Source organism: Heptranchias perlo, chromosome 2 (genome assembly GCF_035084215.1).
Source record: "Heptranchias perlo isolate sHepPer1 chromosome 2, sHepPer1.hap1, whole genome shotgun sequence".
Lineage (NCBI taxonomy): Eukaryota > Metazoa > Chordata > Chondrichthyes > Hexanchiformes > Hexanchidae > Heptranchias > Heptranchias perlo.
The window spans coordinates 125,352,991-125,359,410 of record NC_090326.1 but is presented as its reverse complement, the minus strand read 5'-3'; positions in this window follow the sequence as shown (position 1 = coordinate 125,359,410).

The window sequence follows — 6,420 nt, the reverse complement described above, 5'->3', positions numbered from 1 at the left end:
TGATCAGGGAAATCTGACTTCCAAACCAAAAAATTCTTGTATGGATTTGTATGGTCAATTTGGAAGAGTCATTTCAAATCACTGTCACAAGAAGAATAGAGGTGATTTCCTGACTTAGGAGGATTAAGGTACTTTAGACTGCAAAAGCTAACTACCAGCTCTACCTCTCCACCGCCTCTCTCGACCTCTCCATTGCCTCTGTACTTTCAGTCTGCTGGTCTGACATCCAGGGCCCGATTTTACCAGGGGTGCGGGTTGGCAGCGGGTGGTCAGTCGGGTTCGAGGAAAAAGCGCCGTCCAAATTGAGTGCGTTGCGCGCGCGATCGCAGGATGATTGATGTAATTAGCCGGCAGTTACGGGTTCCGCGCTTCTCAGCTGCGTGCCGGCGGCCTGCGCATGCGCATTGACGTCTGAGCGATGGTGGCGCTCTATTTAAAGGGGCAGTCCACCAAAGCCCCTCCAGCCACAAACTATACTCCATGAAGGATGGAGGAGCACAGGGGTAAGGCTGCTCTCCGTTTCATGGACCACGCCCTCCAGGTGCTGCTGGACGGGGTCCGCATGAGGAGGGAGACGCTGTTCCCCACAGATGGAAGGAGGTGCCCTGCCATCGCCACCAAGAGGGCATGGGAGGAGGTGGCCGCTGAGGTCACAAGCAGGGGAAACACCACCCGCACTTGGATTCAGTGCCGCAAGAGATTCAATGACCTCACCAGGTCAGGGAAAGTGAGTACACTAATGCACTCTGCCTCACTCCGTCTTCCACATCACCTCAAACACCTCACAACCCCATCTCCACTGACAGCACTGCGCTCCAGCACCAATCCTCACAGCCACCCAACTATCATCCTCACAGTGCCTGCACGTACCCACCGTCCCTGTCCCCACTCGACCACTACCACACACCCCAATGCCCATACAATGGGATGGCCATGTGGCACACGCATCCTCCCATCCATCTGCCACACGCTCAACCCACTCACACCAATGCTTGAAGCGTCTCACATTGTAATCATCACTCAATAACGTTTTTGTGTTTTGCGCTCACAGGAGAAGAGGGCCAGGAACGCATGCGATAGGGCACGCACCGGAGGGGGCCCGCCACACGAGGTGGCCCTGACAGACGCCGAGGTCGAGGCACTGGAGATCAGCCACACGCTGCATTGCCTGTCGGTGGCGGATGGCGAGTCTGGTTCTGGCGAAACGGCCGGTAAGGGAAAGCTGACACTCATCACTCATGAGCGCGAATGATCTTAGCATCACATGGCATATGCCGCACCGCCACATTTGGTCACATGCCTGATATTTCCCTCTGTTCTCTTGCAGGACCGTCTGCGATCGACGTTTCGGTTGAGGGCGATTCCTCAGAGGACATGCCCGTCTCTGAGGGTGCATCGTCACACATGAGCCTTGCATCCACCAGCGCAGATACACACACCTCGGTGGGTCCCCCCACTCAGTTAGTTGGGATTGCACATGGTGAGTCACCGCGCACACGTGAGCATGAGCAGACCCTGTGGCAGGGTCAGCCGCGGAGGGTCCGCGTCGGTGGGAGCACTCTTCTCCAGGCTTTGCTCAGCCGGACCCAGATGCTGAACCCAGGGGGCCACCTGTCAAAAGGAGAGTCGTCGAGGGGCACCAGAACATTGCTGAGGTACTGGGAGAGGTGCCACGCGCACTCTCCACAATCGCACGGAGGATGGAGGAGTCCAACTCCTGCATGAGGGGAATGGTGGCACAGGTGCAGGAGGGTATCGCCGAGATAGTGTCGCAGGGACGTGAAGGCATCTCTGAGATAGTGTCACGGGTAGGTGTGGGAACGTCTGCGGTGGAGGACAGGCTAGCCTCCCTCGAGCGTCACGCACAGCTCACCAATGAGTCCATCCAGGCCCTCACAACGGCTGTTCGGATTCAGGGTGAGCAACATTCTGCCGCCATCAACAGGTTGACAGATACATTGGAGGTGGCCTTGCAAGGTCTCACCCACGTCATCCAAACTGCCGTCCAGCAGGGTGGAAGGGGTGATGTGGGCCTTGGCCATGAGAGGGAAGATGGTGAACGGGGAAATGGAAGTGTGGACGCTACTCAAGGCGCCCCCACGTCTCACCCGTTGCCCCCCTCTCAACCAGTGCCTGCAATAGTCCATCCTCTCCAGGTGGCCGAGTCTGCCTCTGCACAGGTGCAGGAGGAGCAGTCTGTGGAGGTGCCCTCATGGGCACCGAAACCCAGGGGGCGTCGGCCCAAAGCATCTACCCGGTCAGGGCACGAACAGGAGCAACCTGCCACCACCTCTGCTGGAGCCACAGGGGTAGCACCACGTAGGGGTACCCGGCAACGAAAGCCTAAAGTTCCGTAAGCACACAGGGATTGCACCAGGGTGTTTGTCTATTTGTTTTTTTTTAATTTCCACTCTTTGAATGTCACCACAAAATAAACTCACTTTTTCTCACCAATGCAGCCACCTCTTGTCCATAATTCTGCGGCTTGTGCAATATGTCCCTTCCGTGCGCCTCATCATGACGACGACCACCCCGTCCCACCCATTGGGCATAATACAGTGGGTGCAGGTGTACAGGCACCACTCTTCTGTGGAGGGAGCCTGTATGGACCCTCGTCTGTGCACGTTATGACATGTGAACGCCTCACACAGTGTAATGTTAGGAGAACCGTTGGCATATGAGTGCCTCCCTGGCCTGACGAGCACGCAGGTGAGCCGGTGTTCGGCGCATGGGTCGTTCCTCCTCCTCTCCCTCTTCCTCCTCCTCCTCTTCCTCCTCATTGTCGTTCTCAATGTGGGTGGCTGGTGTGCATGGGGCCTCCTCCAGCGGCACCCCTCTCTGTTGGGCCATGTTATGCAGGGCACAGCAGACAACTATAATTCGTCCCACTCTGAGTGGCGTGTATTGGAGCGCTCCCCCGGAACGATCAAGGCACCTGAAGCGCATCTTGAGCAGCCCTATAGCCTGCTCAATTGTAGACCTGGTAGCGATGTGGCTGTCATTATACCGACGCTGCGGCTCGGTAATGGGGTTCCTCAGAGGTGTCATAAGCCACGTGTGCAGGGGATATCCCTTGTCGCCGAGGAGCCAGCCATTGCCGGCGTTGGGTGCGTGGAAGAGGGGCGGGACGGTGGACTCCCTGAGGACGAAGGCATCGTGGCAGCTGCCAGGGTATCTGGTGCACACGTGTAGGAATCTCTGGCGGTGGTCACAAATGAGCTGGGCGTTCATGGAGTGATACCCTTTCCTGTTGATGAACAGCCCTGGCTCATGTAGAGGTGCCCGTATTGCTATGTGGGTGCAATCGATTACACCCTGCACCCGTGGGAAACCAGCCACAGCATGGAATCCAACCGCCCTCTCCGTCTGGCTGCGCTCATCCATGGCGAAGTTGATGTAGGTCGAGGCCCTGCGGAACAACCCATCGGTGACCTGCCTTTTGCACTTGTGTGCAGACGACTGACAGACCCCGGTGATGTCCCCCGTGGCACCCTGGAAGGATCCGGAGGCGAAGAAGTTGAGGGCAGTGGTGACTTTGACGGCGACGGGTAAGAAGATGCTGCTTGGTCCATCCGGGAGCAGCTCGTCATTGAGGAGGCTGCAGATGTCGGCGACTACCTGGCGAGTGACTCTGAGCCTACGTATGCACTGCTGCTCAGAGAGGTCCATGAAGCTGAGCCTCGGTCTGTAGACCCTGTGCGGAGGGTAGTGCCTCCTGCGACGCATCTCTCTCTGCGGATGCCCTCCATCGTGCTGTGCAGGTGGATGTGCCACAGCACCGTGTTGTGGGGATGCACGTCTCTGAGGCGGACGGCGTGGACTGCGAGGCTGCTGAGGCTGGTCATGCTGTTCGTCCTCCGAGGATGTCAACGCAGCACCCATCTGGCAGGTGTAGGTTTGCGGGGTTGTGCACGCTAGAAAAGTGTGTCCTCGCACAGGGGTTGCACTTCCACGCCGGTGAATCTTCTTGCTTGGAGGAGGGTGGTGGAGGGCAGGCGTTGCCCAATGTTACGGAGTGTCCTCCTGCGTTGGTGAAGGCTCTCCCCCCCCACCTGTGGAATGCACCTTGGCAGCTGCCACAGGCTGCTGGCTGCAACACGTCCGTTGAGAGTGTGAGTGTTTCCCCCAGTGTGGGAAACAGTCTCATTTCACTGTAAAATCCCACACCTGTTAAATAAACAGCTCAATCAGGTCATTTAATGACCTGAAATACCAAGATAAATACACTCAAGTGGAACCCCGCTGGCTTTAATTGCCTGCGGGATTCCCACCAGCGGGGGCTACGCACGCACCCCCGCACGTCAGCGCGGAACCCGGAAGTGGGCGGGATCGAGGCGCGATCCGGTCCCGCTCCTCGAAATCGGGATTTTAGAGGCCCCCCCGCCGAGAACACACCCGGGACCGGGTGCTAAAATCGGGCCCCCAGTCTCGGATGAGCTGTATTTTTCTTCCATCTAAGCATTGGGAAGACAGAAGCCACCGTCCTCAGCCCCCACCACAAACTCCGTACACTTGGTCCTGCTTGCATGTTCCCCTCCCCAACCCTGCCCCCCCAACCCTGCCACCCCCACCCTACCCCCCCCCCCCCCACCGTGGCCATTTTTCTATGTTAAAGGTGTTATATAAATGCAAGTTGCTGCTCTTGTTGTTGTTGTTGTAGGTAGCTATGTAGTAGTACTTGAATGCCCAAGTGGTAATACTGCAAATTCTGATAAAACAGCATCTTAATTTACCAGATGATCAGAAGTTGGCCAAATTATTCAATCCATATGTTGAGATAACAGACTTACATATGTAAAGCTGTACTAACAAAGTGAATGAGTGACAATAGGGGCAGTAAAATTGCAAAATAAAATATCAAAAGAGCCACCATAATTTACAGAATCCAAGTGGTCAATTCTCATCTTTACACTTCATCAAATGATTTCTTTACAGATAAATCCAATGGTACCAAGGGTAAACATTTGCACAGATCATAAGCCTTAAAAGTAAACGGAATATTCAAAATTTATTGACTTGGATTGTCAGAAATATTTCAACGACCTTAAAAGAGAGGCAAGGAGGAAAGTTACATTTAACACACAAAAATACAACCAAGAAGCTCTGTAGTAAGTAACTAATTCGTTTTGATTCATGCACTGCTTTTCCCAGTTTTTTTTGTCCTATTCTTCCAGGAATTTTTGTTTTAAATTAGGGAATGAAAAAATATATAAAAATATACATTTTAAACAACAAAAAATCAGGTATTAGTGGTTTCCGAGAAAGTGCTTTCCCCCAACCCTTAAACATATCAAACCAAGTCAGATTTTTTTTTTGACTTTGATATTCTGGTAGTGGTTGAGAGTTTTTTTCTTTCCTTTTTATCTTCAATTTTAAATATTGCTTTGGTATTGAAAAAAAAACTACACAAAGTAACCAATAATTTTTTACAAAAAAATTGCAATGTTAGAGGTACACATGTGTGAGATTTTGACTCTGAAGTTATGTGCGAAAACTACTTGGCACAAAGTTCCAGTTTGCAAGAGGAAGTTTGGCGGAGTCCCTCCAGGTAATGGTACAAAGTTTATTTGCATATTGAAATGAACATGTTTCTGCGACAAACAAAGAATGTAGCCACTCATTTACGATCTCAGCATTTTACAGGAAGCCAACTTACCTCAGCTTGGACTCCACACCCATATTTTATTATTCCCTACATTATAAAATAACACATGAGTTTAGAACCAAACACACTGGAGATCTGTAGTTACACACAACAAGTACAATTTCAGATATATAAGAACATAAGAAATAGGAGCAGGGGTAGGCCATACGGCCCTCGAGCTTGCTCTGCCATTCAATCAGATCATGGCTGATCTCCTAACTCCACTTTCCCGCCCAATCCCCATATCCCTTGATTCCCAAAGTGTTCAAAGACCCATCGATCTCAGACTTGAATATATAGCCACAGCCGTCGGGGTAGAGAATTCCAAAGATTCACAACATTCTGAAGAAATTCCTCCTCATTTCAGTCTTAAATGGCCGACCCCTTATCTTGAGACTATGACCCCTGGTTCTAGACTTTCCAGCCAGGGGAAGCAGCCTCTCAGCATTTACCCTGTCAAAGCCTCGAAGAACTTTATACGTTTCAATGAGACCACCTTTCATTCTTCTAAACTCCAGAGAATAAAGGCCCATTCCACTCAACCTCTCCTCATAGGACAACCCTCTCATAAGAACATAAGAAATAGGAGCAGGAGTAGGCCAATCGGCCCCTCGAGCCTGCTCCGCCATTCAATAAGATCATGGCTGATCTGATCCTAACCTCAAATCTAAATTCATGTCCAATTTCCTGCCCGCTCCCCGTAACCCCTAATTCCCTTTACTTCTAGGAAACTGTCTATTTTTGTTTTAAATTTATTTAATGATGTAGCTTCCACA